At 42.6% G+C, this 24,669-nt stretch overlaps 2 long non-coding RNA genes across 19 annotated transcripts; one reads left to right on the top strand and one right to left on the bottom strand.

Annotated features, from left to right (window-relative positions):
• Positions 1-8,014: 8,014 nt before the first annotated feature.
• Positions 8,015-10,137, bottom strand: LOC127313220 (uncharacterized). The gene is made up of 4 exons (XR_007858833.2): positions 9,841-10,137; positions 9,207-9,282; positions 8,480-8,517; positions 8,015-8,210 (listed from the first exon to the last, which is right to left on the bottom strand). It is a non-coding gene; the product is annotated as an uncharacterized lncRNA (long non-coding RNA).
• Positions 10,138-11,558: 1,421 nt separating this feature from the next.
• On the top strand, positions 11,559-20,359 carry LOC127317477 (uncharacterized). 18 transcript variants are annotated; one of them, XR_011748302.1, is made up of 7 exons: positions 11,559-12,147; positions 12,266-13,347; positions 13,455-13,695; positions 13,832-14,134; positions 14,232-17,864; positions 18,240-18,344; positions 20,144-20,359. It is a non-coding gene; the product is annotated as an uncharacterized lncRNA (long non-coding RNA). The 18 variants fall into 18 exon arrangements; XR_007861181.2 differs by having other exon boundaries at positions 11,559-12,537; positions 13,231-13,347; XR_011748304.1 differs by having other exon boundaries at positions 11,559-13,347; positions 14,232-14,440; positions 15,055-17,864.
• The last annotated feature ends 4,310 nt before the right edge of the window (positions 20,360-24,669 follow it).

Below are 24,669 nucleotides of genomic sequence, written 5' to 3'. Positions count from 1 at the left end.
CATAAGAGACCACATACCATGGTACGAGTAAAGAGTACTTGTCAGGAGACGAGGTTGAACAAGGTATAGAGTGATACCGAAGATCAAACCTCGGACAAGTAAAATATCGCGAGACAAAGGGAATTGGTAATGTATGTGAATGGTTCATTCGATCACTAAAGTCATCGTTGAATATGTGGGAGCCATTATGGATCTCCAGATCCCGCTATTGGTTATTGGTCGGAGTGAGTACTCAACCATGTCCGCATAGTTCTCGAACCGTAGGGTGACACACTTAAAGTTGGATGTTGAAATGGTAGTACTTGAATATGGAATGGAGTTCGAATATTTGTTCGGAGTCCCGGATGAGATCCCGGACATCACGAGGAGTTCCGGAATGGTCCGGAGAATAAGATTCATATATAGGATGTCATTTTATGGGAAATAAAATGTCGCGGAAGGTTCTATGGAAGGTTCTAGAAGGTTCTAGAAAAGTCCGGAAGAAACCACCAAGGAAGGTGGAGTCCACATGGGACTCCACCTCCATGGCCGGCCAACCCTAGTGGGGGAGGAGTCCCAAGTGGACTCCCCCTTAGGGGGCCGGCCAACCCCCCCATATGGGAGGTGGAACTCCCACCTCTAGTGGGAGTCCTAGCTTGGCTAGGTTTCCCCCTCATATGGAAGGTTTTTGGTTCGGGTCTTATTCGAAGACTTGGACACCAACACTTGGGGATCCACCTATATAATGAGGGGCATAGGGGAGGGGGCCGGCCACCATAGAGCCACAAGTTGGCCGCACCCCCTTGAGGCCGGCCACCCCCTCCCAAACCCTAGCCGCCCCCCTCTCCTCCATATCTCCCGCGTAGCTTTAGCGAAGCTCCGCCGGAGTTCTCCACCACCACCGACACCACGCCGTCATGCTGTCGGATTCAAGAGGAGCTACTACTTCCGCTGCCCGCTGGAACGGGGAGGTGGACGTCGTCTTCATCAACAACCGAACGTGTGACCGAGTACGGAGGTGCTGCCCGTTCGTGGGCGCCGTGCGATCGTGATCAAGATCTTCTACGCGCTTTTGCAAGCGGCAAGTGAACGTCTACCGCAGCAACAAGAGCCTCATCTTGTAGGCTTTGGAATCTCTTCAAGGGTGAGACTCGATACCCCCTCGTTGCTACCGTCTTCTAGATTGCATCTTGGCTTGGATTGCGTGTTCGCGGTAGGAAATTTTTTGTTTTCTATGCAACGTTATCCTACAGTGGTATCAGAGCCGTGTCTATGCATAGATGGTTGCACGAGTAGAACACAATGGTTTATGGGTGTTGATGCTCTTGTTATCTTTAGTTTGAGTACTTTGCATCTTTGTGGCATAGTGGGATGAAGCGGCCCGGACTAACTTTACATGACCGCGTTCATGAGACTTGTTCCTCGTTCGACATGCAACTTGTATTGCATAAGAGGCTTTGCGGGTGTCTGTCTCTCCTACTATAGTGAAGATTCAATTTACTCTTCTATCGAAAACATTAGTATCAACGTTGTGGTTCATGTTCGTAGGTAGATTAGATCTCTCTCGAAAACCCTAAACCACGTAAAATATGCAAACCAAATTAGAGACGTCTAACTTATTTTTGCAGGGTTTGGTGATGTGATATGGCCATAATGTGATGATGACTATGTATGAGATGATCATTATTGTATTGTGGCAACCGGCAGGAGCCTTATGGTTGTCTTTAAATTTCATGTTGAGTAGTATTTCAAAGTAGTTGTAATAGTTGCTACATGAGGTGAACAACCATGAAGACGGCGCCATGAACCTTGACGCTACGCCGACGATGATGGAGATCATGCCCGTTGATGATGGAGATCATGTCCGTGCTTTGAAGATGAAGATCGAAGGCACAAAGACTAAAGGGCCATATCATATCACATATGAATTGCATGTGATGTTAATCCTTTATGCATCTTATTTTGCTTAGATCGCGACGGTAGCATTATAAGATGATCCCTCACATTAATATCAAGATAATAAAGTGTTCTCCCCTCGTATGCACCGTTGTACAGTTCGTCGTTTCGAAGCATCTCGTGATGATCGGATGTGATAGACTCAACGTTCACATACAACGGGTGTAAGCAATGTTGCACACGCGAATACTTGGGTTTGCTTGACGAGCCTAGCATGTACAGACATGGCCTCGGGACAACGGAAACCGAAAGGTTGAACACGAGTCATATGGATGATATGATCAACATGTTGATGTTCACCATTGAAGCTACATCATCTCACGTGATGATCGGTTTTGGTGTAGTGGATTTGGATCGTGTACCACTTAACAACTATGAGGGATGTTGTATTAAGTGGGAGTTCATTAGTAATTAGATTAAAACATGAACTAATTATCATAAACATAGTCTGAGTAGTATTTTATATTAATTTTGTAGTATTGGCATCCGTTTACTACTATGCGTTAGTCTTGTAATTGAGATAGAAATACTGTTAAAATCTGATAAGAAACTTTACGGATTGGTACCGTATTGTTAATGAATCAAGAATTGATTAAGTCCTATTGCAAACTTTTAGTAAACCTCACATTGTTGATTCAAAGAGCTATGGTTTCAATTAGTACCTAAAGTTATCTTGTCTCCTTGAAACTTGAAGTTCAAATCTGTTTGAAAAGTAAGGAGCTGAAAATTTAGTTTTCAGAAATAATCAAGGTATGAGATATATGTGATATCTAAGACCTTATTGCAAGATGATAGAATATAAATTTGGTGAGACTACATAAACTCATAAGTTTTATGGGAATGTATGAAGGTTGAAGACGCCAGGCGTCACAATCCTCCAACTATTGGGGCACTAATAATATTCGCATATCCATGAAGTGACCATCCTTAATATGCACCGTTGCTAAGACTCGTCGTTTCGAAGCATCACGTGATGATCGGGTGTGATAGATTCTACGTGTGCATACAACGGGTGCAAGCTAGATTTGCACATGCAAATACCAAGGTTAAAACTTTACGAGCCTAGCATGTACAGACATGGCCTCGGAAAGTCGTCATGATATGATAAAACTATGAGTGAAATTGTTCGTCATATTACAAAGTTACTAATAGTGAAATCTGAAACACTTGTCATATGATGATCAACTTCAAAGTAAGAACCTCAAGGTTATTGGTATTTGACCAACAAACCTAGAAGTTATTGATGTTGAAGTGTTTTTCTGAATAATGAGGAAAGCTAAAAGAGAAAATGCAAAAGATATTCTGGCAGAAAGAAAAGAAAAGACTAGAAAGTCTAGCTCAGGTATATATCAATGATATACATGTTATGGATGTATTCCTCGTTTGGTCACACAATGAAATTCTTGGGTATTTGTACCATATTGGTTGGTATGAAGTGTCATACAAAACAACGCAATACAAGAATACAATGGCCTAAATGACTGACAAGGAATATGATAGGAATACACGTCTGGAACAAAATAAAGTGTTATTATGTTCGTCGTTGGCATTCTATCTAGCCCTTAGAATTTATAATAAAGAACTTAATAATTGTTATTTTGCTCTGGTCAAATGAAAACAATGAGTTGTTCAAATTATGACATTACTCCATGTGTGATGGATAAGTTATTATAAATTTTAATGGTGAAACACACATACATAACACTGATGCTAAAAATGCCATAAGGCAAATGATTTGAATTCCACTTATTTGTGGAACCGCCATTTAGGTCATGTTAGAAAGGAACGCATGAAGGAACTCTATGCAAATGGATTTTTGGAGTCATTTGATTTTTGAATCATTTGGCGCTTGCAAATCTTTTCTAAAGAGAATGATTAAAATACCGTTCATAGGCCAAGAGTTGAACGGGCAACTAACTTAGTGGAAACATACATGCTGATGTATGTGGTTCACTGGGCATAGTTGTGTGCGGGAGATTCTTCTACTTCATGAAAACTTTCAACAATGAATTGAGTATATATATATGGATATATTCGATAAGGAAGAAGTTTGAAACATTTGAATGGGTTCAAATAAATTTCAACATGAAGTGGAAATCAACGTAATAGAAAAGTCAAATATCTATGATTGGATCATGGTGGAAATATTTGAATTACGAGTTTTAGCGAACATCTAAGAGAGTTATGAAATTGTTTTACAACTCACATTTCTTGGAGTATCATAATGATGATATAGTATCCGAGATATGTATCCAAACCTTGTTGGATCAATGATGAGATAAAATATTGATGCCATTATATTTTTGTGGATTATGCTTTAATGACTACCGCTTTTACACTGAATAGAGCATCATCATGATCCGATGAAATGACATCATACAAGTTATGACATGGGTATAAACCCTAATAGTCTTTTCTTTAAATTTTGGTATGCATAGCATAAGTAAATAAGTTTACAACCAAAATCGGATGAATGTCTTTGTTGGTTATCCCAGAGATTTGATTGGGAATTCTTCCCACGAGACAAAGACAAAAGTGTTTGTCAATGTTTCTTATTTCCGAGAAATTGTTTCTAGTGAAGTATTTGAGTGGGAGGACAATATAATTTGATAAGGTTTATGAACCTGAGCATAATGATCAGAGTAGCGCAGCATCGGAATTGGTTTCGGAAGCGGCCACAACGATCATGGCTCCCATGACTACAAAGTGTTTTAGTCATGGAGATCGAAGTACATATTGAACCTTGTAGGTATGGTTTACTTTGTGATCAAATAAATGATTTGTGGACAAAGGATTGATTTTGAACAATGATAAACCAACTACAAACAAAGAAGTTATGATGGGCCCTGACTCCGTTAAAATGACCATGCGCCATGAAATCCATAATAGATGAGTACTTTTTGAAAGTAAATGGATCTATAGACTTGGATGAAATATCCTTGAAGAAGCTCGACTTGTCGAAAAATTGTTTACAACAAAGTTCAAAGAGTTGACTACGATAAGATTAGATCTTCCGTAGAAATGCTTATAGTCTATATGGATTATTCTAGTAGGATGGCAAAATACATTACTTATCAGAAGTATGTATTAAAGGTGTATACAAGATACAACCAAGAGTTTTGCTGGTCCGTGTAATACTAGATAGGTATACGACTTCAAATTGGATGAAGTAAGTATCACGGAGTTGGAATCTTCACCAGATGAAATAGTCAAAGAGTTTTTGATTTCATCAGAGACGATGAAGAGGCTTGCATTTGCAAGAAATTAAGTGGGAGCGCTGAGACATATTTATAATACTTTATGTAGATGACATATAGTTGGTTATAAATAATGTAATTATATACTTGATTAAAATGTTTCATTGAAAATTAACTTCAATGAAAAGATATGGACTAAAACATATTTAGTGTCAAGATCTATGAAGATAGATTGAAACACATGATAAGTTTAAGTCAAAGTACATAGAATGGATATTGAAATAGTTCAATATAGAAATATTAAGAAAATGTTCTTGTCATGTGAAGATTTAACAAGAATTGAGTGTATCTGACACTCGATGAGTAAAAACACATGAGTAATTTTAGATCACGAATAAAATGTACAAAATCAGATATCTTGTGCTCTAAAATGTTATGAGCATATACCGGAATGATTCATAAGATGATCATGGGACGACAGTAAGAATATCTTTGAGTACTTTAGAAGAACTAAGGATATATATATATATATTTGTATGACGAAATGACAAACAAATCGCTGTAAGGCGTTACACCGATATTGGTTTTGTCACATATAAAATATAATTTCAATCTCAAATTAGACTAAGTGTTGTTTAAAAGGTAGCACAATGAGCTAGAAGTTGTCTATGCTAGATTTAGAAGAGTTCTAAATATTGTGACGGATTCTACAAAAGAAGGCAGAGTATGTCATTGTTTTGACAATAACAAAGGATGTTAAGTCAAGAGGTTCTTTGAGAACATGGTGTAGTTCCGACGGAATCAGAACTTTGAAGCTATATTGTGTATGACAATATTAGTGACATATTTCAGACCGCGGAATTAAGGTTCCACCAGAAGACCAAACATATTTAATGCCGACTCATTTGGAAATGAGTGATGCGTTGAGACGCAAATGAATTACAAAATACATACGTTTCTGAGCGTGTCAGATCCGTTGACTAAAAACCTCTCCCGTGAGCAATACATGATAAAACACCAGAAGGCCAAGGTGTTATATCTTTACAAATGTAAACTAGATTATTGACTCTAGTGCAAGTGGGAGACTGAAGGAGATATGCCCTAGAGGCAATAATAAAGTGGTTATTATTTATATCTTTATGGTTATGATAAATGTTTATATATCATGCTATAATTGTATTAACCGAAACATTAGTACATGTGTGATATGTAGACAACAAGAAGTCCCTAGTATGCCTCTTAAACTAGCTTGTTGATTAATGGATGATTAGTTTCATAATCATGAACATTGGATGTTATTAATAACAAGGTTATATCATTATATGAATGATGTAATGGACACACCAAATTAAGCGTAGCATAAGATCTCGTCATTAAGTTATTTGCTATAAGCTTTCGATACATAGTTACCTAGTCCTTATGACCATGAGATCATGTAAATCACTTATACCGGAAAGATACTTTGATTACATCAAACGCCACTGCGTAAATGGGTGGTTATAAAGGTGGGATTAAGTATCCGGAAAGTATGAGTTGAGGCATATGGATCAACAGTGGGATTTGTCCATCCCGATGACGGATAGATATGCTCTGGGCCCTCTCGGTGGAATGTCGTCTAATGTCTTGCAAGCATATGAATGAGTTCATAAGAGACCACATACCATGGTACGAGTAAAGAGTACTTGTCAGGAGACGAGGTTGAACAAGGTATAGAGTGATACCGAAGATCAAACCTCGGACAAGTAAAATATCGCGAGACAAAGGGAATTGGTAATGTATGGGAATGGTTCATTCGATCACTAAAGTCATCGTTGAATATGTGGGAGCCATTATGGATCTCCAGATCCCGCTATTGGTTATTGGTCGGAGTGAGTACTCAACCATGTCCGCATAGTTCTCGAACCGTAGGGTGACACACTTAAAGTTGGATGTTGAAATGGTAGTACTTGAATATGGAATGGAGTTCGAATATTTGTTCGGAGTCCCGGATGAGATCCCGGACATCACGAGGAGTTCCGGAATGGTCCGGAGAATAAGATTCATATATAGGATATCATTTTATGGGAAATAAAATGTCGCGGAAGGTTCTATGGAAGGTTCTAGAAGGTTCTAGAAAAGTCCGGAAGAAACCACCAAGGAAGGTGGAGTCCACATGGGACTCCACCTCCATGGCCGGCCAACCCTAGTGGGGGAGGAGTCCCAAGTGGACTCCCCCTTAGGGGGCCGGCCAACCCCCCCATATGGGAGGTGGAACTCCCACCTCTAGTGGGAGTCCTAGCTTGGCTAGGTTTCCCCCTCATATGGAAGGTTTTTGGTTCGGGTCTTATTCGAAGACTTGGACACCAACACTTGGGGATCCACCTATATAATGAGGGGCATAGGGGAGGGGGCCGGCCACCATAGAGCCACAAGTTGGCCGCACCCCCTTGAGGCCGGCCACCCCCTCCCAAACCCTAGCCGCCCCCCTCTCCTCCATATCTCCCGCGTAGCTTTAGCGAAGCTCCGCCGGAGTTCTCCACCACCACCGACACCACGCCGTCGTGCTGTCGGATTCAAGAGGAGCTACTACTTCCGCTGCCCGCTGGAACGGGGAGGTGGACGTCGTCTTCATCAACAACCGAACGTGTGACCGAGTACGGAGGTGCTGCCCGTTCGTGGCGCCAGAAGCGATCGTGATCAAGATCTTCTACGCGCTTTTGCAAGCGGCAAGTGAACGTCTACCGCAGCAACAAGAGCCTCATCTTGTAGGCTTTGGAATCTCTTCAAGGGTGAGACTCGATACCCCCTCGTTGCTACCGTCTTCTAGATTGCATCTTGGCTTGGATTGCGTGTTCGCGGTAGGAAATTTTTTGTTTTCTATGCAACGTTATCCTACATGTGAAACTCCATTTCTTGTGGTGATGGTCTGGGCTAATGGTGTGCTCCAAAGATGGTGACCCTCTGGCATGCCTCTTGTTGTTCACCTCCAACTCGACCCTGAGCATTCTGCCACCGCCAATGGATGGCCCTGGACTCCTCCTTCCTCCCAACTCCTAGAGCTTCTTGGTGCAAATGAATACTCTTCACATCTGCAACTGACTGCAATTACATCATGTTACATCATGTTGATTTTCAGTTACATACCTAAAGAGCGCAAAAACATAGAGAAAAAATGCATAAGAATAAAGAAGGGTGCAAAGAAGAAGACCGCGGGCTATTTATGATCCATGGGAAAGAATATCTGATCGTGAAGTAAAGGAAGATCATTTTTATATATATAGGGTCCAGAACCCAATGCATATATGGTGGTTCCATATATGGACAACCAAAATGGTAATAGTGCATTATCTTTTGCCAAGGCGCATTACCTGACAGGCAGAACAACCAACCCACGGCAGCAGCTAGCCTGAAACAGCAACAATATCAAACAACACATCAGAAGGTAGACATGAAAAGGCCATAAAACAGTTCTCGACCTTTCTATTTGTTTTTTCTGTGCAACTGAAACAAATAGCACTGGCTTTTATAACATCATACGGGAAACATAGAAAATACAGCAGGTATGTCTAATCTCCAAAAGAAGCTATATTATTCAGCATATTTCGTGATATCCAAAACTATACACAGATTTGGGCATCTTAATACATAATTGGAAACATGTAATTGAAGATGAAAGAAATACTTCCATTACTAATAACAGTGGTCTCTGCTCTTCTCACATGATATACTAATTCACCGGTCGCAGAGAAACACTAATTAACAAGTTGGGGTTCTAAGCTAATCTGGGCGACCATGAGCACCTAGGATAGTTTCTTGCTAACAGACCACATACCAGTTCACCAGGCGCAGCGCAACATTCATTGTGAAAGTGATGTTACACATTAACCTAGGTCACCATCAGCATGTAGGATGCATTTTGTCGGACAAAACGAGCAGCCAAAAAACTCTAAGCCTAAGCCATGCGCACCCACAGCGAGGCAAAGATTTCAAGGTACCAAACAAGTAACAGAGGCACAGATTGGTAAATCGCTAATACAGTCTGCTCCACGACCACCGCTAAGCGTTTCAGAGATGGATGAAACGGAGCATACTCACCAAGAACAGAAGTAGACAACAGATCAGCAAGAGCAGCCGCTGCCAACCGACGCGGAAATCCCAGCCAAGCGATGACCTGCGAAGACGGAACACAGAGCCATTATAAACCACGTCTAGCAGAGAAACCATGGGAATCCATTATAGAAAGGATAATCTAAAAGAGGTGGGAAAAAACCCAGCCAGATCCGGGGAAAAGGAGGACACAGTCCTCTGCCTCCAGAAACGCGGCCAGCAACCGAACGAGACAGGTGACAAATTTTCATGGGGAAACATCTACTGGCAACGAAGTGGAAGAATCCAAGAGCCGAAAAATCTCCACCAGATCCGGGAAAAGGAAGACACAGTCCTCCGCCTACGGAATACAGATATAAGGCCAACAAATCGAACCAGGCATACGACAAGTTTTCATGGATAAGGCATCGACCGGCAACAGAACGGAAGAATCCAAAACAAACGAATCAAAATTAGATCTGGGAAGGAAGGAGGCGACGGTAGTTTTTCTCCCGTGAGTACGGCCGAGAAAAAATCATGGCCAGAAAAGAAACAAGGAGAGGCCAAAACAATGCCAACAAACAAACGCTCTAAATCCGTGAAGGCAACAAAATAATCTCCCGACGGTGAAGCAGCACCTCACCTTAACCGAACACGCGGCAGAGGGCCGCCATGGAGCAGCACCGGCCACCGCCGAAGGCGCGAATCGCGTGGCAGGCGCGAAGGGCGGCCGATCTACAGGATGCAGCTTCCGAACGGACGAAACAAGGAAGAGAGGATTGGGAGGAAGAAGCGGAAATAACAAGAGGAAAGTGAGACGGGCGGCCCCGAAAAGGTTGCATAGGCCGGCAATATACACCCACTCGACAGTCGATAGTGGAAGCTGCCTGCCTGGGCTAATGGCGAGTCGCCAACGAGCCCGAACACACCCACGACCAAGACGGCGAGACGAGAAATCCCCAAGCTATCCCGGAGAGCGAAGATATTATCCACGGCCGCAGCTCACCGCCCCCTACGCCGCCCACACACACGCGACTTCACCCAAAATCTGCCCAGCCGACCGACGGGGCGGGCCGCCCGCTAGCCGGCCCCAGGCGCATGCACGCGCGGGTATAAAAGCACCGTTCCTCACCTTGACCTAGAGAGGAGAGCGAATGGCAGGACACCCACGCGCCGCACAGGCCCACCACGTCCACTTGCTCTGCTTCTGTAGTCACGTGTAGACTCATCCATTTACCACCCAGGCAACTGACAACATGGACCATCTAAAAGAAAGGCCCGCGCGCAGCAGCAGATGGGTAGAATCCCGCCGTTTCTTGTCTTGATCTAGTGGACAGTGAAGAAATCTCACCTGGAATGGACGGTTGAGATGCTCCTGCTGATAGCATCCTGTGGCTGAGAAGCTCAAATCGCTGTAAATCCCCCATGGGGGTGCAGCAATTATACCTTTAGATTCCAAAAGAGTGAAGATGATCAACGATGTCCAAAGCAAATAATTCACTCTGTGCACTTCTGCCTACATGCCCAATGTGCAACTTCGTTGTAACCTCACCCAAATCTATGCATGCAGGTAATTCTTTTTCATGTTTTGTGACAAGCAGATTTCTCCTCTTGCATCTCAGACCTGCATATTTTCTCAAGAGTTTGTTCCAATAATTGGAGTTCTTCTTCTTCTATATCTACACCTGTTGAAATGTAGTATGCACCTTGCCGATGAGTAATGAGCACCAGACCATGGAACGACTAGAGAAAAAAAACATGTGCAATGCCGATCTTCAGTTCCATATAGTTGTTTTACAGGTTCACAATTCTAGATATTTTTTATTTGTCTGATATCTTTACTTCACCAAAAAGAATATCTTTTAGGTTTTGCAGAATTTATGTATATGATGATCAACATTTTAAACATTCTGGATTTACCACTATATATTTGATAGTGTTTACCAGTTTATTATTTAAATTCTTGCTTGCAACGACATCATTTTTATACATATTTTCCATTATATTTAGCAGGTGTTTTACATCTAACTGATAAGAGTCATTTTAATTTTCATAATATTTGTCTTTCAGAAATTTTGGGAAGAGTGGGGAATAGATTCTACATACAAATGTTACGATGTATCTTACATGTCTACTGCTGTTAACTAAAGAGGACAATCCAATTGTAAGTAGGTATTTTGGTGCATAGCAAAATTATGTAACGGGTGGAGATATTGTGCAATTATACACATTTTTTTTATTAAGATTTAAGTTTTTTTCCTGAACTTTGGTAGCCTAATTTTTGCCCCACATGATTCCGCGCCAACGCGCGGGATACTATCTAGTTTTAGAATTTTCGGTTTCTGGTATCTAAAGGTATAAAGGATGCCCCCCATAGGGGGCCTCTGAGGCTATCCACGCATGCCGCGCGTCGTGGGAGGGCTGGCCGCTGGCCTCATTTCTCCTTCATCCGTTGGTCCACGTGTCCGTAGCTGGTTGGCTCAGCTGAGAAAATATCTGCTTCATCCAGTCCCCTCCCGCATCTCACCTGCCCCTCACCTCCTCTCTCGATCCACCGCCGGCGCTCTCCACAGAGACGGCGCCGTGCCGTGCCTGCTCTCACCTTCGCCTTCTTCCTCGCGCACGATGGCCGCCGATTCGCCGCCTCCTCTCCAGCTCCTTCGCCGAGCTCCGTCTCCTCTGCCACGTCCCTCGTCCTGGACGGCAGGAGGTGCACGGACCACGACCGCCGCAACGCTGAGCTCTGCCGCCATGGACGCGGCGGACGATGTCGGCCTCGCCACCCTCCACCCGCACCTCGACGCCTCCTCTAGTGCGGCCGCGTTCCCCAACCCCAAGGGTGGCGGCGGCGGCGCGGGAGGCATGGTCACGCCGGGAAGAAGCGTGCACGAGCTGACACCAGCTGGCAGTGCATAGGCCTGCTGTTCTACACATTTTCTTCATTGGGGAGGTTAATCTTCTCTCTTTCTCCCGGTTTGTAAGTTTTGGTGTAGAGAAATTATGCATGCCAACTGTATGATGATCTGTCTATGTGGAATGCAATTGCTTTTCGGGGGTTTGTTTTGCAGGTTATCAGTGGTGGGGTGGCCGCTGGCCTACACATTTTCTTCATTGGGGAGGTTAATCTTCTCTCTTTCTCCCCGTTTGTAAGTTTTGGTGTAGAGAAATTATGCAAGCCAACTGTATGATGATCTGTCTATGTGGAATGCAATTGTTTTTCGGGGGTTTGTTTTGCAGGTTATCAGGGTGGGCACACGCGCCCATCCCAATAGTTTCTTGATAATAATGTTTTATCTCAGGATACGTCCGCCTACTTTTCGATCAATGAGAGGTTGCACAGGTAGCACAGCATGCACACACAGTGAAGTGGATAATCACTTAGTTATTGTTAGTCATGCACAAATCAGTAGTTGCCACTTTACAGATTTAAAATCCACTTGGATGGGTTGAGCTTAGAGCAGATATTCTTATAGATTTTGTTGTGATTCAAGTAGTTTGTTCTTATTTTATTTCTTACGAATACTTTCTGGATAGAAATATATAATATAAGAAAGTGGAATTAAAGATGCTTTCATATAAAGAAAAAACAAGATAATAACAGAATGTACATATCTGGTTTTGTTGTATTTAAGCCACTCAATCATGTGGGATAATTCTAAGAATTAATGATTTCAGATTTTCCATAGGCACATAGCATAGTAAAAAAATGTTGTATTTAAGCCATTGAGCCATGCAAAGTTCTTTTTTTTATTCTTAGCATTATCTTACTGCTTCAAAGGTCATTGTTGCAGCTGTATACTACTGTTGTATACTACTGTTGTATACTACTGTTGTATACTACTGTAGTCATGTTGAACATGTCAACATAAAAAAGCAAGCAATAATTAGCAGTATGAAGATCCCTTTAGTTAAATGATGCATAGAATACATGTTTTTAGGATACTAATCCGTTTGTTTGCAAGTTAGTATCCTGGATAGAGGATTGATCTTGCAGTTAGTCTGACTAAGTGCATAATATTTTACAATTTTACAGAAAACAGGAGACAAGGAAGATTTAGTTGGAACTGGTTTTAAAATGGGCTTCAAAATTTCAAGAGCAAGATTAAGGTGTCTTGATAAAGGTTTGGCAAGCTGACCTCAAATTTAGAGGGTAAGATAAAGAAATAGTTCAGTTTTAACATTGTTCATATTGTTGTTCCCTTCAAAGTACAGGACTATCCTTTTGCTAGATCAATTTTTGAAACAATCTTTACACAGATGAGCGAGACATCAATATGGCCAAGTATACAGACGCTGAACTATTTTCCATGCAGTACATACCGAAAACTTACTTGCAGCATGACAACAGAACTGGGTTTCTGTCCTCTGAAACTGCATGCCGACAGTGACCAGTTGGTCCTTCTCCGCTCCTTTCAGTGTTTCAGAGAGCCTTATCCTCAAGCAAAGACCAGTTGGATTGGCTCAAGGAACAAAACCAGATGAAATCTCTATTGCTAAAGTATGTGCAATACTGCTTGTTTATGTCCTATAATGTTATCTACTCATATCACTTGCAAATAGCATAAAATCGACATAATATTTGGAAACGATATTCGCTAACTAGCCCAATGTGTGTATGTCGCGCATCTGTGTAGATATTTGGCCAACTGAAGATTGTACCGCCCGAGCGACATCGGCGGCTGGACACGGCAGCGGCGGTAGCAGCAAGCTCCGGCCGACCGCGATGGCTGGACACGGCAGCGGTGGCTGCACGGAGGGCTTGAGCGACGGCGGCGGCTGGACGCCATGACCTGCTCTAGAAAGTTCCAGACCAAGGGAGAAAGCAGCGGCATGCAAGCAGCAAGAAGGTGGCGACACGGAGACGGAAGAGCGCGTCCTGGCATGGTTTTCATCTTCCAGGTGTATGATACTTTTCCTTTTCAGGTGTTCCTTGTGAGGTACTTCAAAAATTATGTGCTCCCATACGAGATGGATCCCTATGCTTATACCTTTGTTCGTGAGATTTGATTTTGTGACATGGTTGTTCTTTTTCAGGTATTGGCCGAGGTGTGTGGAATTTGAAGGAATGAATTATGGGCTGCCACCTGCCTTCTCTACTTCCTCCTCCCTTGAACTATTGTAACTGCAGCAATGGGGCACACATGGGGACGACATTATTCAGTTGAAGGAGTCACTGCCTCTCCCAACCTCGATGTGATGCCCGGTGGTTCGTCCATCTGAAGAGCCACATTCACCCTGCACTGGTAGTATCTCTCTTTCCTGCATATCTCCCATGTCCTCCTTAATTTGTTTGTGTAATGGAAGCTGGATTTGGACATTCATGATTTGTTTATCTAATCAATGCCTTGATCTAAAAATGGAATCAGACCAGGTCACTTTTTATATCCTGGTAAACCGCTTTGTTCCATTTGTTTTACTTTTCTCCAAGGTGCCAAAATCTTAGCTGTTCATTGCATTTAAATTGGACAAGCAAGAAATGATTTGATTGATATATTTCTATGGTCTTACTAATGGTTATAAATAAATCTGTGATGTCATCTTGGACATCTTGAATTCTTGATCTATTCTTTCTTTACTGGATAATAATAAGGGGGTTTGGGTTACTGAGTAATCCACACCCGGAGGTTTACATAATCGGAATTTTTTATAACATAAATGTTGAATTAGTTTGCATTTTCCTTGAAATTTTCCCACTCTTGGCCATTTATGAAGTGTCATTTAACATTTTAGGTGCGGTGCCAGATGAGAGTTGTACCTTCGCCGCGTCGATGGAACAGCATACTCTGAACTATTTTCCTTGCATGTTTCTCCCCCTTCCCTATGTATTTATCTGACATCCTGATGCTTTTCTTTTCAGGGGCATCGGTTGAAAAATACAAAGTAATAATTATTGAGGGGATTTAGGCGCATTCCAATGGATAACAAGCTCCTTTTGACTAGAACACCTCTTCAGAATAACCTAGCACATGCCATCAAGAATTTGACTCATGGTATGATCTGCTGGGCTAACACATGCACCACTTACTGCCCTCTACTCTATGAAATATTTGCACATGCTATTATTGTTCAGAGACTACATTCTGAGAGCACTTGTATTTTGCCAGTACTGCCTGCTATTTGTGGCTTTCTTTGCTTCTATTGATGTACGGACAAAGGAATAAGGCGAGGAAACCAAATGAGAGGCTTCTTTAGCAGTTGACCGCTCCATCTCTCTTCCTCTCTCCTCAGCTTAGCAGTTTGGCATTCATCTCAGTGTGTTATTATCTCTTGAGGGTGCAAAGAGCTAAGGTTGGCTAAAATTCATGAAGTGCCATGGTGTTCTCCCGGGTTTGGTTGTCCATGTCAACGTGCAATTTGAAGATCAGATTGCCACTCTCTGTGGAACAAGTTAAGAATAATTATGATGCTTCTGTGCTATGAAATTTCTATGACATCTACCAGTCCTATGATTAGTTGCTTGTTTACTTCCTTACTAAGTAAATTCGGTTATGGCAAAATATACTAGCTGTTAATATGTGTTTCTCAAATTGTGACATTAGGCATTTAGCTTTTTCTCTTGTTAATCATGAAGGCCAGTATATTGAAGAGCCGTGGAGTAAAATCTAACCAGCACGTGATTCTTTTTTGCAGGGAACCATTACATGTTCTCATGGCAATCATGGCTATTGATTTCTATTATATTCAGAAAAAAATCATATTAATATCTGAATAATGCAGTCTGAAACGATACAAATGTCTGCTGAAATGGACTTCTTACTCAACAAAATATGTTGCTAGGCTTGGAAAATAATGCCTTGAGGGAAAGTCTCAACATTGTAGCATAGGAGCGACTAATTAAACATGGAAACTAATTGTGTTTTCCCTCTTAAATTTTATTTCTTGTTTTGGAGTTCTGCTCTCCATTAAATAATCATTTTGGCAATTTGGTCAAGAGCTCATCATTAGTAGACTAGGGGTTTACGCTGGCCTGCATTTTGCATGAAGTTTTTCCTGTGAAATATGATGGCTAATCCAGTCTGACTTTCGTGATTTTATCACAAATTTCGTTTGCTGAAGTAATACAGTTAGTAGATGGAGCTCTGACGATGTCCTGTTATGATTTCTGTCTGTCGTTTTGCAGACATCTATAGGCAGCAACAAGATTGTCAGGGTGTTGTACCAGGTCGGTAAGTATGCCGACAAGAACCCAATTCTGCCGACTGTGTTGAGGGAGCCCTTAGCCTACGTCGCTAGCTGTAATCCAAGGGACATCACATACTGTAACGAACGACAAGGAGGGGCTGAGGAGTGGTCAGTAGCCAAGATCACACCCAATTCTTCTCATGTTTTTAATTTCCTCTAATCCATTTCCTAACGTTTCTCCAAAGCAATTTATATACTCCTACTGAATTAAGTGTGGTGTTGTAGGATTTGTGGACCTGTATTGGATCTTCGTCGTGTAATTATCTCAGTTACTGTGTATTGTCTAATTCTGTGAGTAATATTCATATCTGGGTTTTAAAAAATTAATAAAAATATTCTAGCTATATTAGATTAACGATAGCTTGACGAGGGCATCTGTAATAGAATACATATTTTATTTTGAGAAATATTTAAATCTCTATATGGTGCACCTGTTTCATCTGATGTTTAAATTCTCGGATGTATGAAAGTTATAGTATTTTTCAGTTCTTCTGTTGATTATGTGCACTTAAAAGTAACAAAAAAACTGGCATCGGGTCTCTTAAGTGAAGAAAGGAACATATCTAACTACTTACTGTTAGATGTAGAAACTCTCTCACTCAGGGTGGCCAGCGGGAGCAGCACCACTCCTAGCTCGAACCGCCGCCGCATGCCGTCTTGTCGCCGGGAGGAACAATGAATTATTTCCCCAAGATGATTTAGCATATGACAAATCCATCTCAGTGTAGAGCCTGTGCTTTGAGTACATCTAAAACATATGTACCACTTTAATATTAAAGGTGAGATTACTGACTGATGGTAGAAAGAGAGATGAATTTGTTCTATCAAGTTTTTTGTGCATTCTATTTTGATGACACAATTATAAGAAGTTTTTTTTGTTAAAAATAAAGTATATTACTATGACTAATTTTGTGACTACTTGACCCTGTACTACATTGATGGTATATTTCCCTCCCATCAAAAAATATCATCGCCTTTTTTATTCGATGAGATGTGACCAAGGCAAGAGGGACATGTTCAGTGTGCACTGGCTATTTGATGAAACACAAGTACTGTATGTTCTCTTTTCACTTTGTTTCTGCATATATTTCTGATGTTCCCTTACTAGGTAAGGTATTGTCTTCACTCTTCAGTGCATGCATTAACCAAGGACACTAGATTCAAGCTTAGGACCTCTGAATTGAGACCTGCTATGAAGATGATTTCTTTGATTTATTGAGTTTTTTTAGCACAAATGATCCTCCACCACTTATAGACACTTCACATTTTTTTGTCATAATCTGCATGCTTTCCTGATTCCTGAGTAGCAGTTGCCTGATGTCTTTTCTTTTCCTATACCTTGACTCCATTGAGATTTTTTCTTATTATGAATTTTATATTGATAGGCCGAGATGTAGAAAGCAATGACCGGTCTAATAGACCCATCACACAATTGGAGCCTTTAATTAAACCTCTCTCGTGAGTTCCATATCACATGGCCTCATGGTATGTGACATGAGTGTTCCATGGGCTCTCATTCTTGGGGTTTCTACTTGTAGCTTCCAATTATGTTTCTAATTAATGTTTGTAGCTCCAAATATGTTTTTAATCAATGAACATGTCTTATTCTGGTTTCGTCTTGTTTCTATGTCTTTTCTTGTTATTTCTGGTCAAGTGGTCATTTGAAAAAGATTTTTCTAAGCTCAGGTCTCTTCAAGACGGAAAATTGCTCAACCAATGTCTGAATAACATAATTGATTTATTTTTTAATAAGAATTCAAATTTTGGGCAGATTTTCCTATTTAATAAAAACCTCAATACCATCAAGCTTTCATGTGCAACAATTGCTTACATTCACACTATTTTTTTTCCTTTGTGCAGCAGTTCTCTAGCTTTCAACCAGGCTTTGGCCTTGTTCCAGGTAAAGTGAGAAAATAGGAATTGCAGACTGGGGAGGACGAACTACCACTAGGATGCAGCTGGCAGGTATGTGAGTTCCTTCTCTCAACAAATAGGAAACATACAACTGATAACTTCTCTTCGTCAAACTACGATGGATGAAGTTCAGAATACAACTCTTCCCAGTATATTTATGGAACAACTCAGGGACTCAGGCGTTCAAGCATATGCTTAGAAAAACATCTTCAAAAGAAAAAAAAATTTAGCCATTCCGATTATTAGTGAGGGTATCCTTTAATCCACACAAAATGCGATTTACATATTTGTACACTGGATGCATAGATTTTGTTAAACTTCATTACTTCATTCGTCTGTACTGTTATGAAAACAACGGCCTTATCTTGTGCTGGGTTCATATGCAAGGCCTAATAGTTGGCTTTAGTTGGACTGTAACTTGAACACCCACAATAAGGCAAGCACCAATTTTGAGGTTCCCTAAAATTACTACAAGCTGATGAGTCACTACCTTGTGTCTTATTTTCCTGAAATGAAATAGTAGGCCCACCTTTAAAAAAAACCTTAAAGGAGAAAACTATACATGTTAGGCCTGAAAAATTCAGAATAAATCTTCTGTGACATTGAAAAAGAAATCCTTGGTTACTCAATGATTTGTCTCATTGAAGGAGCAGCTTTACTGTCCTAGACATAACTACAAGCCGTTGTCTAGCCTCATGTATCTAAGTATAGCAATTTTAATCCTACTACCCTTTACCTGGCATATGAAGTGTCTTTTCCTGAGAAAATAACTAAGTTAGTAAAACATCATTAAAACATCCTTATTTGTCTTCCTTTCCTCGTGTAGAATAGTCTGTTGTCAGCCATAATTTTTATCCACGCGACACCGTGTTGTGCCGCTCTGAAGTACCAAATGCTATCACATAATTATTTTGTTGTTACTTATGAGCAGTTCACATGGAAGTTGTTGAGATTGTAACCACTGTCGGATTATAAGATGATGAAAGATTATAGTTTTAATGAGCTTTGTAAGAAGAAACAATCTACGGATTAACTTTCCAGGCAAACAATTGAGAAGGAAAGGAAGAATAGAGCGCTAATTAGCGAGAAAGACGTTCAGATTATAGAGCTTAGCAAACCCTAGAATGATTCCATAGTAGATGTCTCTGCAGTGAATGACAAGGCGTACTAAATACCTGAAAAAGGTTACACCATTGGATCATGTCGGCTGGATAATAATACTAACTCCAATCTTTGGGTTGACCTTTACCAACTCGCCTTTCAGAAATAATAATCAATAGTGCTACATCTTGGTGGTCACACTTGTGTATCTCAGTGCGCCTACCCATACGTATTATCCGGTTAGTCTATACCTTCGTGGTAGTATATGTATGCTTGTATGTGCTTATATGACACTAGGTATATCTATTTCCTTCCATGCCTATGCCACCTTTCTGTCAACTATAGGTTATATGTTCCTCTAGACATGTTATAGTGCTGGACCGATTAACTCTGAAACACCTCGTGTACGAAGACCTTGTGTATGTATGAGCTATGTGCTTTTGATCTAACCTAAACAGTCGCTGGTATGTGTAATATATTTCCTTCTGTTATCTATGTGTGCTTGGCAAGCGAGTAATCTATTTTATCCATTGAGAGTTTGTGGTAAAAAAACTCAACTATTTCAATAAAATCTTTCTAGGGCGTGCAATGTTCTGATGCCTGGATTATATAATTTTACCTCTTGCTTCATATATTCCCTATAGTTTCATAGTTGGAGAATCTCTCTGCTTTTTGGCTGTTGTAGACTGCTCATTCAACTTTGAATTTTCATTCTCATACATGTGTTTGCCTTCTCGTATGATTCACAGGTTGTTGAGGTTCTAACAATTATCATGTTTGAGGCGATACTGAAGCCCAACCACAAGTACACGGCTCACATGGCTGAGGAGGCAAAATAGTGCCCACCATCATGTTCTACCTGTCAATTCACCGTCGTTAGCCTGCTTATGGGAGTCTTTCACTGTATAGAAGTACTATGGACAGTTTGGAGGACGCAAATAAAATATACTGAATGATTATAAATACTCAAAGATTACAGCTACTACGAGCTTGACATCAAAAAGGGGCGTGAGGAAACTTTGCTGCTCTGTAATATACATCTCCTTTTAGCTTTCTACTTGGCACCGAATTATATCAATATTTAATACAACATTTTGATATCGGGCTATCAAATGGAACTTTTTACTGAATAAGATACTAATGATTACAAATACTCAGAGATTATAGCTACTACGAGCTTGATAGCAAAAATGGGAGCGAGAAAACTTTAATGCAGTGTAATATGCACCTACTTTCGCTGACTAATCACCGATTTTTTTTTAGATGATTATCGATTTATATTGATGCTTAATATAGTCTTTTTTCTAATTATAAAGATGGGGTCACTTGGGAGAAAGTTTTCTTGCTATCAAACATGTCCTGGTTTTCTGAACAAATACCGAATATAGTGCATCTTAAACACTCTAATGGGGAAGCCCGGTTGATACAGTTTAGATGAAGATGAATACAATCAACTAATGTTAGTTGCTATAATATATCTTTCATTTTCTGGTTTTATAAAAAATATTTATTACTTTCTTTGTAATTTTTTGTATTCACTATGTTTTATGTTTTGTAAGATCTACAAACATTATTATCATATTTTCACTTATACACGAATTTCACGGGATCGTGCGCCAAGGCGCACATTAAAATCTAGTAGTGACTATTCTCTCCAACCAAATGGGCTCCCAAGCGTTGCGTCCAAGCCTTTATCCATATAAATCTGAAGTAGACCTATGTGAAAATTATGGGCCCCCAAAAGATCGGGGCCCTGTGGCCGCACATACTGCACACCTGCATGCTCGTACCTGAACTCTATTATCTTAGAGCATCTCTAGTAGAGCCGTTATTCTTCCGAACCGAAAAAATGAGTTCAGTCTCCCGAAAAATCAAAAGCGAGCGTCGGAGACGACGGCCACCTGCTGCACCACCGTCGCCTCCTCGTCGTCGTTGAGGACGAAGTCCCCGGACTGCAGCTGGAGGGTGCGCACCGGCACCTCCTCCTCCGGCACCTCCTCCTCCTCCTCCTCGTCGCTGATGTCCGAGGCGGGCCGCCAAATCGCACGGCCGGACACGGCTGAGGACGACCCCTCGCTGCTATTTGCATAGCGCGCGAGCTTCCCCGGCGGCGTCAGACCCCAGTTGGTCCAGCGCCGCGCGCTCCGCTTCCGAGCGCCTTCGCTGCGGTTCCATTTGTGCCGCTCGGCCTCCGACTGGAAGACGGGGGGGGGGGGGGGGGGGCGGCGGCGGAGAGTTGCTCCTGCCAATCCGCATGCGTCCCCTGCCTCCGCTGTTCGCCCCGACCATGCGGTCACGGTGGTGGTGGAGAGAGAGAGGAGAAGCAGCGGCGGTGGCTCCGCAATTGCTCGCCGGAAGTCCAACCGTGCGCGCGGCGGAGGGGGCGGGGGCGGCGGAGGGAGTAGGATTTTGGAACGCAACTCCCCTCCGTGGTCTGTATATATACGGGTCGACGGTCTAGTTTCTCGGGCCCCCGAACTTCCGATATGGGCCAGCCCACCGATTCGGCTGCTGTTCTGCGCCACTTTCGGCCCGAACCCGTAAATCCGCCGAAAAAATTCAGTTCCGGCGAGATTTACGGGCTCTGTTAGAGATGCTCTTAGGTCCCTAGATATACATGTCTGCCTTCCCTAAAAAAAGATATACATGTCTGCCAGGGAAATTTGATTTCTCTTTTCTTTCTATTCCATGGCAGAATATATTGCATGTCATTGTTGTTTGCCACTAAATATATAAGATTCTTATGGGGCACAAATTCTCCACACTTTATATGTGGGTGCAAGCGAGAATATGTTCCAACAGTTACAGGTTGTGTTTTTTTTCCAATCTTGGAGCCCGGCGATTGAATTGCTCAATAGAAGTTGTGTCTTGCGTGTGTTTGTTGTCTGCAAGTGTGAACATGTCTGCATTGTAATCATTGTTTCTTAAGAACTTTTTTTTTTGCTGTCCTATTAATTTTTCCATCATTGGTACTTCTCCATGTTAGAACCATTTACTCCAAACCAGTCAGAAATTGATAATGAAAAGAGAAAAAAATTGCGCACACGTGCACACACCGTGTATATACACCAAAGGCATACCATATCTTTATAGAAGGCAGAAGTTTTAGTACAAGATGACTACAACTCGCTGCGAACAACGAGCGCAGAACGAACTCCACACCGACTAGTTCGAAGACAGCCAACACCGAAGTTCTAACTACAACACAAAGAACCTATCCAAAAATGATCATCAAAGCCACGTCTCGCCCCACAGCGGATCCCTCCGAGGATCATCACCTGCAAGAGAACTCTCCTTGTCAACGCACCATCAAAGGAGAAGATGGCGGGACTTGGTCGGCTTCGAGAAAGGCGTCATCTTGGACTCTCCGACGACGTCGTACATAGTTCCCCGGAAGATCAAACTTGGACAATGACAGACACTGGAGGAACGCAAAGAGAAACAGCAGGCCGTGTCTCCAACCGCAATGCTCCCAACAGAGGAACGACATCAAAATGCCGCTAATGCGCCGGTTCCACTCCAAACCTAGGCTTTCACCCGGGGACACCACCAACCCAATGCGGGAGCACGGAAGTGCCGGCACATCTCAACGACGCCTCCAAGGAGGGAAACGACGCCCACGGGGGCCGACACCGGCAAAGCGGGCTAGACTTTCGTCCGTAATGCCGCACACCGCCCACGCTACCCGCCGGATTGGGGCCCCTGATCCTGTTGTCCACACCGCCACCGCCATAGCACTTGTCATCGCAGCCATAGTCTAGTGCTCCACCAGCTCCCAGCACGGCAGAAACGCTCCCAGGTCCACCTCCAGCCTAAACGGCGAACAACAGCAGGAAACCACCAACCCTCCAGGCTCCAGCAGGATCAGGTCGCCGTCGCGCCGTGCAAGGCCATCAGGCCCACAACGACCCGTCCCGAAACCCATATCAGGCCCAAGAAGGACCCAGATCCAAGCCCTGCGCCTCCACTCCGTCTTCCTCGTCGGCACCATCAGGGGAGTGATGGCGCGTGTCCTCCTCCTTGGCCGCCGGCCGGCCTCCGATGCGCCAGGACCTCCCCTAGCCGCCGCCACCACCAAGCTCCTTGACCCGCGTCACCGCCCCCGTCCAGCACCGAAGCTCCACCGCTCACCCGCCGCCGCTGCGTCCACCGCCGAGGTTCACCACTCCTCCAAGTCTCCCCGCCGTAGCCGGAGAGAAACTCCAAGTCCATGCACACCACCAGCGCCGCCCTGGAGACGTCCCCCCGCGCGCGCGAGGAGGCCTTCGGGGCGCGCCGACCCCACCCGCCGCCTTCGATGGCCGGGCACGTCAGCCACCGCCGGTGCCGGCGGCAGCAGCGGCCAGGGAGAGAGGATTTGGGGCCTTTTGTTTTAGGGTTGGGGTGCCTCCGGAGCCACTCGCGCGAGCGGCCCGGGAGGAAATGGTATCCAAACAGATCCTTAACCCCTTTAGGTACATTCCTTCTAGTTCATCTTACAGATTAATTATGTTTTTATGGTCTACACCAAGTGTCGGTCGGGTGATATATTTCCACGGTTGGCCACTTCCTAGACCATCTATTCTCACTTATGTTTTCATGGTATATGGGAAGTTCGATCATTGGGTTATGAAAACTCTGCATGCAACATATTATGTATATGTATGGAACATCATTGCACGTGCAACTATCCCGAGTTCTTCTACGCGTGTCTAAGTGGAGGGTACCTAGGATACCTATGTCTGTGGTATAATACTTTAGTCTAGCGGGGCGCCGACGGCCGTGAGCCTTTGCTAATTAGATTAATTATATTTGTGGAAGTGATATGCTTACATTAAATAAAACTTTCGACATAAATATTAAGTGATGATATCAAGTTCAGTCAGAAATCACCAAAGGTTCCATATATAAAAAATTGACATATGACAGCAAAATAAGGCTTTATGCCCCGATATCCTATAAAATGGAGGTCTTTTATGGATCAAATATATTTTGGTCGTTTATTTTTGTGGTTCCAGCCACTTCGGTGCCAGTCTCGGTGCAGAGTTCGATTGCGCTTCCCCAACTTGAACACCACGGGCCGCGGATGGAGAGAAAAATGGGAAAAAGGGTAAGAAAAAGAGGAAAGAAAAAAAAGCCTTGTGACACTAACAACTGGAACACATGTGCAAGCAAAGATTTACGGATCACACTTTTTAGGCTCCTTTTGAGCCTGTAATGTTTTTTTTAGGATTTTGTATACCATTTTACAGGCTTAATATTTAGGCATTTGTTAGATATACTCAAACTAGTACAT

This window comes from Lolium perenne, chromosome 7, assembly GCF_019359855.2.
Source record: "Lolium perenne isolate Kyuss_39 chromosome 7, Kyuss_2.0, whole genome shotgun sequence".
NCBI classification, from domain to species: Eukaryota; Viridiplantae; Streptophyta; class Magnoliopsida; order Poales; family Poaceae; genus Lolium; species Lolium perenne.
The sequence above is the reverse complement of the archived record's forward strand: the minus strand, read 5'-3'. Positions and strand labels throughout refer to the sequence as shown.